Source organism: Rhinolophus sinicus, linkage group LG11, assembly GCF_036562045.2.
Source record: "Rhinolophus sinicus isolate RSC01 linkage group LG11, ASM3656204v1, whole genome shotgun sequence".
NCBI lineage: Eukaryota > Metazoa > Chordata > Mammalia > Chiroptera > Rhinolophidae > Rhinolophus > Rhinolophus sinicus.
The window spans coordinates 15,541,936-15,558,241 of NC_133760.1; the positions used below are offsets into that span (position 1 = coordinate 15,541,936).

The 16,306-nt window shown below is 46.1% G+C and overlaps 1 pseudogene; it reads right to left on the reverse strand.

Moving 5' to 3' along the window:
- Positions 1–3,956: 3,956 nt before the first annotated feature.
- On the reverse strand, positions 3,957–15,841 carry LOC109453137 (large ribosomal subunit protein eL28; annotated as a pseudogene).
- Positions 15,842–16,306: the final 465 nt, after the last annotated feature.

Consider the following 16,306-nt stretch of genomic DNA (forward strand, 5'->3'; position numbering starts at 1 on the left):
ACCTTGCCACTTCACCATCAAGAAGTGGAGTCTAAAAAAAAAAAAAAGTGGAGTCTAATTCTCCTCTATCTGAATCTGTGACTGCTTCCACCAATAGGAAGTGATGCTATGTAACTTCCAAAGCTGAGTTGTAGAGGCAAAGCAACTTCTGCCTTGTTTGGAGCCCTGAACTGCCATGTAAGAAGGCTGACGACCTTGAGTCTACCATCCTGGGAGGAAGTCCAGGACTCATGGAGAGGCCACATGCAGGCTCTCTGTTGTCAACCCCCAAACATGTGAATGAAGGTGCTTCCAGATGAGCCCCCAGCCCTCAAATCTTCCCAACTGAGGCCCTAGACATCGTTGAGCAATGACAAGCCAATTTCCTTATGCCCTGTCTGAATTCCTAACTCCCAAAATCCATGAGCATAACAAAATAGCCGTTATTTTAAGTCACTACGTTTTGGGGAATTTGTTACACAATTGTAACCAGAACAGATGGGTTGCTAGATGGATCGATGAATACATTTGTGATGAAGCAAGTATAGTACAATGTTAGTTGTAGAATCTAGGTGGAGCATGCATGGATGTTCTCTGTACAAATCTTTCCATCTTTCTGTATATTTGAAATTTTTTACAATAGAATGCTGGTAAAAGGAGAAAAGAAGAGGAACTACCGTGAACAATAGAAAAACACTAACTAGCATTTAGCCTGTATTACAATGTGCTGGGCCCCATGCCAAGCACTTTTATATTCATTATCTCATTTAACTTCTCAGCAGCCCCATAGTTGGTGTTATTATTTTCTCCATTTTACAGATGAGGAAACTGAGGCTCAGAGCAGGTAAGTCACCTATCTAAGGTAACAATGCTTGTAAATGGTAGAGATAGGAATCCAAGTATGTGTGATTCCATAATTGATGCTCTTAATTCCCTCAGGTTTAGAGCACCCAGCATTCCTGTCCACCCTCATCCATTTCTTTGATAGAAAGAGAAAGTTAAAACTTAACAAATGGCTTCTAATGACGCCTTAATTTTAACACTTCTCCAGTATTGGATTGTGTTTTTATAAAAGGAAAAATAAAGTTCTTATTGAAGTTCTCTTCCTTCAAGGATGGGATTGTCTCCTTCCCCAATCTTGGCAGTTGCACATTCTTTTCCAAGTGCTAAGAAAACTTGAAAACTCATACCTGGGGCTCTAAAGGTGGCCACGAGTTGTTATGTCTCCTTTTGTTCTCACTTTACTCTGAAGGTAGGGCAGGCTCTTTTTATGAATGAGAACACTGTGAGGTTCAAAGACTAAATAAATTTACCAAGGTCACACAGGATTACAGGACAGGACAGATCTCAAACTCACTCCTGATGCAGTCCCTTATCTGGTCTGCAGACGGGTTTGAGCAGGTGAGCAGAAATTTGACCAGTGGTGGACATGCACTCTTGGCCACCTGTGGGCCTTAAAGGGCTGTTTTCATCCAGGTGTCCGTTTTTCACAAAGGGCCTGTAAGACCCCTGGGTGTCCCATCCTGTGCTTCGTTGTGGACCTGAGGGAGGCCATGGGCAGACTTGGTGGTGTCCACCTTCCCCAGCAGGAAAGGGCTCCTATTCTGTGGAAAGTGCTAAGAAAACTTGAAAACTCAAGGAGGAGGCAGGACCTTGTTGGACAGTCAGCAGGGCTGCAGCCTGGGCAGGGGTCCACCGGCCTCCCTAGTGCTCTAACACCCACCCAGGTGGAGCTGGTACACAAGCCCGTGGACCACATGGCCTGGGCTGAGAATTCCAGAGACTCGAGCGGGCTCTTGCAGCCCCCAGACCCACCGGTCTGCAGCCCCGGTCTGAGTTGGCTGGCCGCTGCCCTCCTTACAGGCTCCGGGCCAGGCCTGAATCCCACCGCGCAGCTCAGCATCAGTGCGCGTTTTGGAGGCGGCAGCCCACAGCCGTGGAGTGACGGGGTGGAGGCCAGCGGGGGGTGGCAGGGCAGGGACCCAATCCCACACCCAGGCCCAGAGGCGCGATCCTCCTGGCCCAGGCGGGGCGGGAGGAGCTGGGGGTGGAGAGCTGGCTTGCCGGTGGGTTTTCACCAACGGAACTGCTGTCCCAGGTTCTTGTCTCCGCCTGGGGTCGCCTGAGCACTGCAGCTCCTGAAGGCTTTTCGGGGCCGTATGGGGGATGGGGGAGGAGGCAGCTGCGCCTGGGCTGCTCACTGCTCGAGCCCGAGGCTGGGGTTCTTGACACCAGATCTTCCGCTCTGGTCTGGCCCTCCCTCCCTCTGTCCTTCTGGGTCGCTCTCTCTCTCTCCTCCCCCATTGAGGTTCTGCGGAGTCAGAGCCGGGGGACCAGAGGTAGAGCCCAAGTGATGCCTCAGGGCGCAACCTGTGGGCGGGCCCGGCGTTGGAGAGAGTGACCTCCTGCTGCCCCAGCTGCTGGCCAGCGTTTCCCCAACCCGCGGGGCTGAGAGGGGAGGTGGGGTGGAGGGTGGGGTTGGGGACGGGGCAGAGGACTCGGAAGGCTCCAAGAGAGGCGACAAGTCTGTTTCCGCCCGGCCTCCGCCTGCTCCAACTGAAACGAGTCTTTCCAGTGGGGCTGCTTGGCCGGGTCCGCCCCGCCTGGCCTCCCGGAACCGGCCCGGAGACTTGCACCATCCCGCCCAGGCTGCAGGCGAGCTCTGCGACCAGGCCCAAGGGTGGAGCCACTGGAGAGGCGGGAGAGCGTGGCTCCTGGGTTCCAGCTGGACTGCGAGCCTCCGGGTCCTTTTCACACCCACCACCCATTCCGATCCGGTGGGTCCCCAGGCCACCTTGACAAGAAGGTTTTGGAAAAGCTTCCTGGGTGATTGTGTGAATCAAGGATCAAGTCCAACTTTATTACTTTGCAGCTAGGGAAACGGAGGCACAAACAGACTGTCGCAAGGCCGCACCACGAGTTAGCAAACCACACTGGTGTGCCTAGTGAAAGCCTATGAGGAGTGGCCAGACAGGTCAGAATCTTCCTAGGGCCTGAGTCTTGGGGGTCTGGGGTAGACGTGAGGAACCCAGAACTCAGGAAGGCCTGGGCACCCTCTGCCTGGACAGCTCTACAGGGTGGACGGAGCCTCATTGCCGCGAAGGTCCCCGGCCTCAAGAAATTAATGAGAAAGATGTATTTCTTCCCTCAGCTGTGGAGTAGATTCCATTTAACCCCTGCAGAAAGCAAAACAGGGACCACTCTCTCTCCCAGCCTGGCACCAGAATCATGTTAACAGGAGCCAGGAGCTGGGGGAGAAGCCTCAGCTGTGGAACAAGTGAGGTCTCTGATTGCCAGGGTCTGGTTTTTCAAAATCTCAGCATGCTAAGGGGCTGGGGGTGCCCTAGAGGGTTTTTTTTATCTGCTCAACCTTGAGTCAGACTTGCAATCAGTATTTGATCAAGAAACTCAGTCAGTTTCTCAAAATGCAAAATCCATCACTGATTTTACTTTTTTACTTGGCATTTCCTTGGGATATTCTTGGTGCTGGGAATGAAAGATTATAAACTATTGTCTTAAATTCTGTCCTGATTAGCATCCTTCCTCAATTCTGGATTTCCCTGCAGCCAGATCTTTGCAGTTTCAAGATTATGGCTTTTTAAAAGTATAATTTTGATGAATTTTTATCTGTTCCCCAAATTAGAAACTCCCTTAATGATCGGAGAAAACATTTTCAAAGAGAAAGGGTAGACCTTTAGAGTAAAGCCCTGGAACAATGGCTTCTTAAGGAAATCTCAGGGCAGCAGGTCCTCAGCGGACTGGTGAGGGAAGAACCAAGCAAGATCAACTTTTCTGCAGCCTTCAGGCCCACCATCTTGCAGTTATTTCTTGGCTAGAAAATAAAGAATAAATGAAGGTTTGCTTAAAGTTGTTCATCTTCTGGCGGAAGATTCCAACTTGAGAGAAAGCATGGTCTTTTGTGGGGGGAAAGGGATCAGCTGAGCTTTATGTGTTATTGCTTTGGTGGGGGGAGGTGCTCAGGAGCTCTGGGTGGGGCAAGGCTGCTTCCTCTTCAGCATCAGAGGCTCCTGGCTGGGCAGGATGGCGCTGGCTCTGCGCAGGCCCGGGAGGTTGTTGTTCTTGGGATCGTGTGCCGGATGCTGCTGAGGGTGACCCGGGCGTTCTTGTTGATGGTGGTTCACACATAGGAGGTGGTTGGCTTTCGCTGGTCGGATCTCTGCTTCATGATGACCACCACAGCTTTGCCGAGGGCTGCTGGCTCCACGCCCACTGTCTTGCGGTGAATCAGCCCATTGTAGCAGAAGGAGTTGTGGGACTTCAGATTACTGGGTTTGGTGCTGTCGGTCCGCTTGTTCCTTTTGATTAAGAAGCTGGAGCAGTCGCCTGCAACCATCCATTGCAGATGTGCGGACGTGGCGACACCTCTTGTTGCAGCCGCGGGAGATGGAAAGAGACAAGCATGGTCTTGTTAAGTGGTTTTAAATGGTAGATGAGGGGAAATTTCTCTTTATAGAAGTATTTCCAGATAATAAATGAAGAGTGAGATATAGAACATCATCATTTTGCATTCCTAATTAATTAATGGATCTAAGCATTACCAGCGATGGCTACTAACACCATGAAAACTGAACCTGACACGGTGCGCCTTCTAATGGAAAAACTCAGCACCAATTATGAAGTCGTCTTGACACTCCTCATGCCCCTGCCCCTCCACACAAATCAAACCTGAATCTGGTTGAGCCTCATCTAGATCAATTACCACCTTTCAGGAAATACAAAGCGTAGGAGACCGTGTTAGAAACACTGTGGGGCCATAATTGAAACTATCCAGATCTTATGGAACTCCAGGACAAAGGACCCAGTTCTTCAATAATTAATTGCAAGGAAAATCATCACATTTAGATCCTAAATCAAATAAATGGTAAAAAGAAAAAGGTAACATTCATAGGACTATTATCAATTTAAACACGGATGGGATATTTGACATTTTAAAAGTATTATTTAGGATTAATACTCTGCTTGAGCTTCTGAAATTATGGAGCTCACTCTCCAGATTAGAAAATGATAAAGAAGAAAGCCAAATAGAAGCATGGAAGGCTTTGCAGAAGAATTGATGTTTGATACGAGTCTTGACAGATGAAAGGGAGTTCCCTAGGTGGTGTCAGCTCATCTTCTATGAGATAAGATGGTTAGACTAGATCTACAAGAGAACCCATTTAGTCCTAGTAGATTCTGTGATTATAACCTGCCTGTAACCATTTTTTTCTTCTGTGTTGAAAGACCCCCATGGACTTCCTGTCGTCATCTCTTATATTGTTAGCTGAAGCAATCCAACTTAAGCTGTTGGTCTTGACTCTCCCAATTGTGTTTCAAGGCCAAAGATAATCCCATTAACCAGTCTCTAAACTTCTTAGGGAATGGTCTCTTGAGCTTGCAGATTTATCTCCATCCATCTAGTTCCCAAGGCATTTCACGTAGTAGCCTTAACTATACATTTGCTGGTAGTTATGTCCAGACTTGGTAAAAAAGCCCATTTGCTTATCAAAATGTGAGTGCCTGCAGTCAATACCCTCAGCCTTCCCAACTGCTCTCGTCTTCTCTCTCTTCCTATAGGGCATGCAGTTCAAGATACAGTATGCAGCTCTGGTCTTGAAGTTAACTAGTTCGTCCTGATACTCTGATTGAAATTTATGCCATGATGGCCCTTTCACCTATATGACATGAACCATCTGTTAGGGCAAAGCTTAAAACAGCAGTGTTCATTTGACAAGTATTGAGCTGTATCATGTCTCTACTCTGTTATGGAAAACTATGTTTGTTTTGTCTGCTTATTCTTTCATCTCAGTTTTTATGGATGTTTGCACTTTAAAAGAACAAATTCTGAAACTTTTGGAAAAGATAAGAATCTTTAAACTTGGTTGCTGTGTTTGCTGAGTGAATTTGCCTGGCCTGTGATGCAGAGTCAAACACATTATCTTCTTAGGGACCTGGCAAACATCTTATAGTGTGACCCAGAGTCTGGCAGAGGGCTGGGAATGCTAGGAGCTCTCCTAAATTCTTGCTGCTATAAACCAAAGGTATACTTCACTATGGGAAAAATATTGGGATGTTAGCTGTGATATATTGTATGTTTCCAGTGACTGCTGCAAAGCTCCTTGTACTAATTTAATTAGAATAATTTGCCTTAATAGGAAACTATAATTTTCTTTTTTTCCCAGTTAACCATATCAATTTGTACTTTGTTTTTACCCACCCAGATAGAATTTATTACTCCAAAGCCAATACCCCCAAAATTTTATTTTTGTGCTGACCATCATTATAGCTGAGAAATTACGCTAAAGAAATAGCTGAGACCTCTGCTTCTAGCTCTGGAACACTAGCCTGAATCAAACTAAACTTCTTACCTCAAACAACTAGAAGAGTTTGGAAAATCTGTCTGAAAACATCAGGGATCTACCCAGGCAGTGAGAACTTGAGAGGATAAGATCCTGGAGAAAAGGGAAGCATAGAAAGATGAGCCTGACACCTTCTCTTAGTCAGCTTGGGCTGCTATAACAAAATACATAGACTGGGTGCCTTAAACAGCCGACATTGATCTCTCACATTTATGGAGGTTGAAACTCCAAGATCAAGATGTTGGCATAATTGGCTCTCGGTGAGGGCCCTCTTCCTGGCTGACAGATGGCTGCCTTCTCACTGTGTCCTCACAAGGCAGAGAAAAGAATATCTGGCATCTCTTCTTCTTCTTATAAGAGCATTAAACCCATCGTGGAGTCTCCACCCTCATGACCAAATCTAAACCTAATTACCTCCCAAGATATTACTTCCTTATACCATTAAATCGGGCTTAGGGCTTTAACATGAATTTGGAGGGGACACGAACATTTCAACCATAACAGTATTACTATTTTCCTCAAGGCATTTATTTCTAAGAGCAGTGACTTAAAGGCTAAGAAGCTGAGCAAAACTTTGGCAATCTCAAGGAGGCCCTGTCATAGGCTTTTGGTTAGGACCTCTGAAAGCCTATACTAGCAGTAAGGGCAAATTACAAAAGGATCAACTGTCACAAAGATAAAACTTTGATTCAAACCAGATTAAGATGATCTGCCTCTATACTGTTTTACAAAAGCAAAAAGACAGTCTATGGAGAAAGATAGCATCATCTACAGTATCACATTAGTTCTACAAATTTTCATATACAATATGCAGCATTTAATCAAAATTTACGAAGCATACAAGGAGACAAGACCAAATGACCCAAAACCAAGAGAAGAAATAGATAATAGAAACTGACCCACGGGAAATTTAGTTATTACTGTTATCAGGTATAGACTTCAGAATAACCTCTGATTGATACATTCAGAGAGATAAAAGACAAAATGGAAAATTCCAACAGAGAATAGAAATGTATATATAAAAAAAGAATCAATTGGAAATTTTATAATTGACAAAAATAGAATTAAAATTAAGAATATATTAGATGAGTTCAAAGCAGATTAGACACAGATAAAGAGAGGATTGGTGAATTGGAAGATACATCAGAAGAAAATATCTAGACTGGAGCACAAAGAGACAAAAAGATGGAAAATATAGAAAGAGTATGTCATATTTTGGACATAGTGAAGATGTCTAGCATAATTGTAATTGAATTCCCAGAAGAGGACAGGAAGAGATAGAATAAAACAGAAGCAATATCTAAATAGATAAAGGCCAGGAATTTTCCAAAATTAATGAAAGACATAATTCCAAGATTCAAGAAGCCCTGCAGGACCCTAGGCTGTATAAATACAAAGAAAGTCACACCGAGACATGCTATAGTAAAACTACTGAAAACCAAAGAGTAAGAGATAATCTTAAAAGTAGCCAAGTAAAATGACAGGTTACCTTCTTTGGAGCTACCACAGCACTTACAGCTAACTTTTCAACAGAAACCATGAAAGCCAGAAGACAATGAAATAACATCTTTACAGCATTGAAAAGCCGATCCAGAATTCTATAACCAATAAAAATACTCACCAATAATGAAGTTCAGTTGAGGATATTTTTAAATAGACAAAATATGAGAGCATTTGTCACTAGCAAATATGCACTAAAAGATAAACTAAACAAAATTCTTTAGGCAGAAGGAAAATTATCACAGATGAACTTCAGAAATGCAGAAAGAAGTGAATGCAGAAACAACAGAGAGTGTAAATAAGTGAGTAAATCTAAATGGATAGTGACAAAAATAATGTCTTATAGGACTTTAAATACATATAGAAGGGATTTTTAGCAAAATATATGTAAGAATTAAAATGTCTGACAATAGAACAAAAAGTGGGAACTAATGAATAGAGTTAAGACATGTCAAGGTCCTTCCATTGTTCTAGAACTAGTAAAATTACTAATTTATTTTAGATTTTAATAAGTTAAAGATGCATGTTGTAATCTGTCTTAGTCCATTTGGGCTGTCATAACAAAATACCATAGACTGAGTGGCTTAAACAACAGAAATTTATTTCCTCACAGCTCTGGGGGTTAGAAGTCTGAGATCAGTGTTCTAGTCAGGCTCTAGTGAGGGCTGCCTTCCTGGCTTTCAGATGCTCTTACCATGTCATCGAGAGAGAGAGAGAGAGAGAGAGAGAGAGAGAGAGAGAGAGAGAGAGAGAGCTCTCTGGTGTCTCTTATAATGATACCAATCCTATTGGATCAGGCCCTACCTTTGGGAACTCACTTAACTTTAATTACTTCTATAAAGGCCCTGTCTCCAAATACAGTCATACTGAGTGGCTAGGGCTTCAATATATGAATTTGCAGGGGGACGGGACATGATTCAATCCATAACATAATCTCTAGGGTGTAGCCACTAAAGGAATGGTAAAAATATATAACTAATAAACTAATAATAGAAAGGAAATTACATGAAAATAATTTTTCCAAAAGAAGGTAAATAAGGTGAGATAAATAGAAAAAGATATAGAAACATTATAGATTTAAACCTAAATATATAAATAATTAAATTACATGTAAATGAACTAAACATTGCCATCAAACTACAAAAATTGTCAGACAGGATAAATAACCAGCTACATAGTGACACACACCTTAGGGCATAAAGATCAGAAAGGTAAAAAGTGCAAAGGTGGAAAAAAATATACCATTTAAACAATGACTAGAGAGATAGTTGGGAGACAGAAAGATGAATATTTCTAATGTGACCACACAAATTTGCCACTGTCAATGATAGTTAATGGAAAATGTATTTTTTTTACTTTTATTGAATCCAATTGACTGTTCCAGCATGTCTTTGAGGCAACTCGTTTTCTTAAAGCAGGGTCCCACTCTGTCTTATCCACTATGTCATCTATACTCAAATGGTCAAGTGCAGAGCCCTTCTTTCCAGCCTAGAAAATCAGACTGTTGAGTCAGTGATCTATGTGTAGGGAGGAAATTCTAAGCACTAGAAGCTTTCTTTCCATTCACCCCATGTTTGCTGAGTTTTGCCGGAAGTCAGGCTCAGAGTTGGGCAGTGCCTGTCCGAGTGGAGTTCATAACACCAGAGAGAGACAGACATGCAGAAAGGACACCAAATCTCTGAGTGTGCACTGTAGCAAAGACACAGGAGCCTGACGAGAGAGCGACCCACTCTTCCTGGAAAGTTTCTTTGTTCCTTCCTTATTCCCTTCCCCAAACATTTATTGAGCACTTACTATGTGCCAGGCTAGTTTTCTGACCTAAGACCAATTTTCTTTCCAAAATATTTTGACATCTTAAACGAGAGGAAGGAAGGAAGGATGGAAGGAAGGAAGGAAGGAAGAAAGAAGAAAGATTTTTCTCCCCAGTCAGTGAACTTTGTGAAATACCTGTAAAATTAGGAGCAAATGGGCAGATACAGAGGCAGGGTAGGAAAAGAAGAAAAGGAAATCAACCTTTTTAGAGCTCCCATTCCTTGTTATCTCATCGATTCTCATAATAACCTAACACGGGAAGTATTGATGCACTCTAAAGATTGGAAATTAAGGCACAGAGAGGTTAAGTAACTTGACCTGAGGCCCCAGCTTAGGAATTGAGGAGCTGACCTATAGATGCCAAGTTTTTTGACTCTTGATCCAGTGTTCTTCCTGGCATACCAGGCAGCTGAGAAGTAGGTGTCCTGGAGATCGTCTTCCATACCGATGGAGCCCTTGTGCTTGGGGGTGGCATTTGTGAAGCAACATGAGGGGACAGGGTTGAGGGGGACACACACATTTCAGGCTCTGCGTTTGCTATACTGATGGATTAAAATGACCAGATATCCCGGATGAGGTTGGAGGCTGGTTGCCTCCTCCACCCCTGCTCACCCCTTGACCTCCCTATCTTTGGGACTTTGCACCAGCGCTGGCAGATGGTAAGACTGAGCATGGGAAGGTGGGTGAAGTCCTTCATCCTTGGGGGTGATCCTCTCGTCTCAGGGTCCTAGCATTTCTTTGACAGTTTCCGGATGCAAATCATTAGGAACTGAACTGGTCTGTGAGATAGCTCTGGTGCAAGGTACTCAGCTATTCAGCACTCACTGTCCCCTTGACCAACAGTGTGGCTTCAAGACTAGACAGGAAGAAAGAGCGCAGAAGTCCATTTGTTGGTGTCTTAGTCAGCTGAGGCTCCCATAACAAAATACCATAGACTGAGGGGCTCAAACAACAGAAATTTATTTTCTCAAAGTTCTGGAGGCTGGGTGACAGCATGATTGGGTTCTGGTGAGAGCTCTCTTTCTGGCTTGCACATGGCCACCTTCTCACTGTCCTCACATGGCAGAGGGAGCAAGCTCTCTGGTGTCTCTTCTGGTAAGGGCACTAATTCCATTATGAGGACCTCACCCTCTTGAGTTCATCTAACTCTAATTACACCCCCTAACCCCAACCCCACTTCCCCCAAACAGCCCATCTCCAAATACCATCACATTAGGAGCTAGGCCTTCAACAGCTGAATTTTGGTTGTTGGGGTGGAGGGGAGGGAGGTACAGACAACACAATTCAGTCCATAGTAGTTGGTCTTTTACCTTCAGGCAAATACCTTAATCTCTTACTAATATAATGGACGTATTATAATTCCAAAAGGGTAGCAAGTGAGAGCCCTGCCCTACTGTCTGTTCTTTTCCCTGTCTTTTCAGAGGCCCTTTGGCCGGTTGACAGCCACAGATCAGGAGAGACCAGTCTCCCGTACTGAGAAAAATGCTCTCGAACAGCCTCCATGCTGTTTCCCCAAGTAAGTTAAATGGGGGTATCAGAAGTCCTGGGTGGCACTGAGCATGAGTCTAGACACCTGGACACCTAAGGAAGGTGGCTGCTGCTTTGGTCTGAAGGTCAAGTCATTAAGTTGCTTTGGTATGTTTTATATCTTTCCAAATTAACTTTTAAAACCTCCAGTGTTTGAACCTTGTGGGCTCAACTTCTGAAAACTGAGATGCTATGGAGGCTATTGCCCCATTTTCCCTTGGACGGACTTCGCTCAGTCTCCCTGCTCCCGCCCCACTCCCTTCTATCCTCAGGAGACCTCAGCTACTAGATCTTTCTTTCTGGGAGCCAGGCACCCATTCTCTGGTAAGACAACCTGTGTGCTCTAGGCACAGGCAGGGCTCCAAGTAGAGGCTCAGATGCTCCAGCCAGGCCCTGCCTAGGGAACTGGGTCTGCCTCTCAGGTCTGAGTGGGGGTGTTCCAATAGGCTGAAGATTCCTAGTGCTGGACGCGTGACTGCTGTTGACCAGCCTGGACCTAGAATTCTCCCTTCACTGAACTGCAGTCCTGGCTTCTGATTGGTGATGCTACCACCCCATGTCCTGGTGCCCTTGAACCATTGCCAACTCTTTATGGCTTCCCAGGCTACACCTCTGCACACACACCCCTCTCCTCAGGACATGAGCAACTGTTCGGGTCTTCCTGGGACCTGCATCCTCCCTCCCCACCCTGGAGGGGTGCTCCTGTGACCACACCTGCCAGGTGGCTTGGGAGGAGGCTGGGGAAGCCTCCAGGGAGGGCAAGCTGGGTGGGACAAAGCTGGTAGGGTGTGGAATGCTCTGTTGTGGCCTAGAAACAAGGTTTTACAAAATTGCCCTATAATGCATGCTCTCCCAGTCCCTGAAGCTTTGGGATGGGATGATGAATTCACACACCGCTTAGTAATGAAAACCAGCACTTCTGGTTTGCACTACTCAGCTTTGACAAAGTGGCACCAAAACAGTTGGATCAAGCTGACTCATATCAGGACGTCGGAACCTCCTGGGACAAAAACAAAGACTTCATGTGTGTTCTATTATTTAACCTTCACAACCACCTTGTGGGCACAGAGTGCTGTCCCTGAAAACCAAGGCTCAGACAGGTTAGGTAACTTGGCCATGGTCACACAGCACATCCATAATAGTGTAAGATTCAAAACCAGAGCTGCTGAGGTCAAGACCCAAGGGGCGCTCAGGCTGTCCTGTGCTCCTCCTATTGCTCCACACTGTGCGGACTCAGGGTAGGGGTGGGGAACTGACATTTGCAAAGATATTTAGTTACTTTATCTTTGAAAAAACACATCACTCTACAACTCTTCAAGTGTGACTGTTTCACAACTTTGCAGACTTTGACAAATGCAGAAAGCACAGGACAAAGGGCCATAGTGGGAGCGCCCTGGCAGGGTAACAAACCAGCAAATTGGGAGGTAGTGGTTCTCACCCTGCCTCGAACCCTGGAGCTGCCATGACCCCCACCCCAGATGTTGAGACACTGAATGGATGCCCACTAGAGCTGTGCCACACACATGACTGGGTAGCTGGTATGTACACCTTGGACTTCGCCAAAGTGACCATGCATCCCAAGGGATACCTTTGCTCTAAACAGTAACTTCTGAGACCCAGTGCTCTGTCCTGAAGGGGTGGTACCCAGCTTCAAAGGATCCAGGAGAGGGTCTCCTGGTTGCTACCCCTCCTAGGAGAGAGCAGAAATTTCCACTCTGCAGCCTCTGACTCACCCTTCCTTCTTCGACCACCCAATGCCCTTTTTTTATGCCCCCCCTTTTTCTGCAGAAAGGGCCCCAAATCCCAGGCCCTCTGACTTCTGGCAGCCACCTCTAACCAGCCACCACTCCCAGCTTCCCAGTTGCTCCAGCATCAGGCGTGGGGCCAGCTTCTCTGGCAGCAGCCGGCCTGATGAGACAGAGGCCTGGGGATGGTGGCTGGGCCCGATTGAAGTCCCCTGTTCCCTTGTACAAAGGCAGCATAATTAATCAGGCAGTAATGAATTCAGGTGCCACCAGCTTGTCACCTCGAGAAAGAGGCTATCTGAGAGGGCTGGAATTCAAAAAAGGGAATCAGGTCACCATTAGGATTTTTCAGTATTAAATGTTAATATTAAGTGGAAAATTTATTGGAATTTGAGTAAAATTTGGTCTGTCAACCTTCAGGAACCCTGCCTCTCTTTTTCAGTGGGCTCTCAGAGCAGGGGCACACAGGGTGGGTGGGACCCTGGCTGTCTCTGACCCTCACCAAGGCTTTCTGGGCTCAAGATGGCTCTCCCCATGTGTACCTGTTACTCAGCATCCTCTGAGATGGGACCATGGGAGGGGGAAGGCAAGGCTCCCCAGGGCTCTGCCTCCAGTGGCTAAGGCCATGGACTGGTGACACAAATGCCTCAGAGAGGGCATGGGTGTTGGGTGGGGGTGCCGGGTGCTGTGGCTGGATCCTGAACACACTGGCTACACTCAGCTCAGCTTCCAGGAGCAGCCAGCCCGGGAGTGCAGCTAGGACCATCAGCAAAGCATGGACACTGCAGGCAGGCTGACCCGAGTTCGAATCCCAGTCTTGCTAGGGCCCTGCTGGGAGGTTTGAAGCAAGTCGTGGAACCTGGTATTGGCAACTGTAAGTAGTGGTGTTAAACAAAGGTGTGACATGGGCCACTTTGCTGAGGACTTGCACACAGTAGGCACTCAGCTGGGAAAGGCTCTGGCAAGTGAAGCCCAGAGAACCCTGTACCCTGGGCTGAGTCCGTGGCTGGGACCAGAGCACTAGTGCTGCACAGCTTTGGGGAGGAAGTCCCAGCTGGTTGTGAAAAGACCCCTGAGGCAGTGCTGTGGGGCCTGAGGTGCAGTGTGTCCCAGGGTCCCCAGACTTCAAGGGGCTCCTGTCAATGGTACTAGCTTATGTCACTGCCAGCTTCAGGATCAGCGATCCCCAAAGGCCATGGGAATACTGAGAAGGCTTCACAGAAGGGGCGATATTTGATCCCTTCTAAAGGAATGTGTCGGAGCCCAAAGCTGCTGTGTCCACCTACAAAGGGAATGGGTGGCTTGAGATCCCGCGTGTCCAGAGCTCCTGCTCTGTGCTCAAGCAGGGAAGCAAATGATTTCAAAAGAAACTATTCATTTTTTTTAATGGGCTAAGAATATAAACAGGCAATTCACAAAAGAGGCGTGGGAGATGGATTGTAAATTTATTACAAAAAAAAAGGTGCCAATCCTGTCCAATCTTAAGAGAAACGCAAATTAAATGAGATAATATTTGTCACCCATCAAATGGGCAAAAATTTACAAGTCTGATCATAGCAGGTACTAACGAGGCCACCAGGGCACTGCTCTCAGATGCGGCTGGACCACACGTTGGTGCGCCTGCTTTGGAGGGCCTGGCGGTGTCGTTTAGAACCAGAAATGTGCAAGCCCTGCAGCCCAGCAAGTCCTTCTGCCTTACCTACCCTCCAGAAACATCTGTGTGCCCAGAGAATCATCTCAGCAGCCTTTGTAGTAGCAGAAACTTAATAGATTGAGGCACCTTCACAGCATGGAGTTTTAAACAGCAATTTTTAACAACTGAATTGGACATATGGGCATGCAAATAGATTTCTAAGATGTATTGTTCAGTAAAAAAAAATCTATGGAACAATATATGTATAGTTTACATTTAAAATATCAACAAAACTCATAAAAGCAATGAATACTACCTAGTTTTAATGGAGTCCCATGTATGTTGCAAAAGCATAGAAAAAAGTCAGATAAAGTATATACAGATTCAGTGGTTACTTTTTGTAAGGTTGAGGAGTAGCCATGGATTGGGATCTAGGTGTCCAGGGGGACTTGAGACTTCTCTGTAATGCTAAAGGTTTGGGGGAAGAAATGGTTCATGTACCCCATTATAGAGGTTAATTTATAAAAGAGGTTTGGCTGGGGAAGCAGACAGTACATCTAGGGGCTCTTGGCATAATACAAAGTGAAAAGCTGAGAGAACAGCTAAGAAGGAATGGAGGTGAGCATACTATGAGCAAACACCCCCTGGGGCTTGCTGAGGGGCGAAAAGGGAGGAAGAGAGTGACAAAGCCAGGGCGCCCACACATAGAAGGTACACCAGGAAGGGAAGGTGAAGAGCCAAGGCTGGTCACTGCCTTGACCTGGCTGACTTCTCGGCAGGCTGGGAACATGACACACAGAGACGCTTTTCCTAATGCTTAAATTTCCAGCTGTGACAACCACGGTTCTTCCCCACACCCCTCCTTTCCTCTTTTTAAGCTGGAGATCTGTTTATCCTGCTGCTCAGACAGCAAGTCTTGATTATTTTTGCAGAAGGACTCAGAATTAAAAATCAGTGCTCCTGTTGCCGACTTCTCTGAAGGCATTATGTAGAGGAAGCAGACTCTGGTTCTGGGTACACCTTTGTGTCCAGGGCCGCCCAGCAGAGTAGGAGCCCTGCCCCTTCCCGTGGCCATGTAGCTGGGGAACCTGCCTCTGCTGGGTCACATTCAGGGGCCCTCAGCTGCAGGTCCTCAGGCTTATGGGGGGCGGGATGGTGGTGATGGTGGTGGAGTGCCATGATTGCAGCCGCCTGGCCAACCTTCAGCCCTGGTCTCAGCATCCCTGCACAGAGCTAGGCCAGTCAATTGTGCAAGAAAGAGTAAAACCACACTTACCTCCAAGCTCCATGGTATGTGGTTTTTGCAGTCCAATCTGATTTCATCTCCCAGCTCAGCTGCATGGCCAGTGCAAACTCAGGTTTGCCATCAGGGTTGCCGGGAACTAAGCATATTAAAACATGCAGAGCCCTCAGCTCCATGAATGGCAGCCAGCAAGTGATGGTGGTGGTTGATAATAATGAAGCTAATAATACCCGTACATCTCCTCCTGTCTTTTCAAGACCTTTATCAGAACAGCAAACCTTTATGTACTATGAATGTGGTTTCTGACGGTACGTAGAATAATTTGGTCTAGTGTGATGTATAAGAAAAGCTCTATTGTAATTCAGTGACTCGCTTCCCATGTTGGGTTTCAGAAGTCGGAGTTTTCTTGTTTCAGAAGTCTTTATGAAGGTATGAAGTTTGAGAGATTCCAGTGAGCCTGGATTGAGAAGGGCCAGTAAAGGAATTGCTTCCGGCCCTCTGAGACACAGGT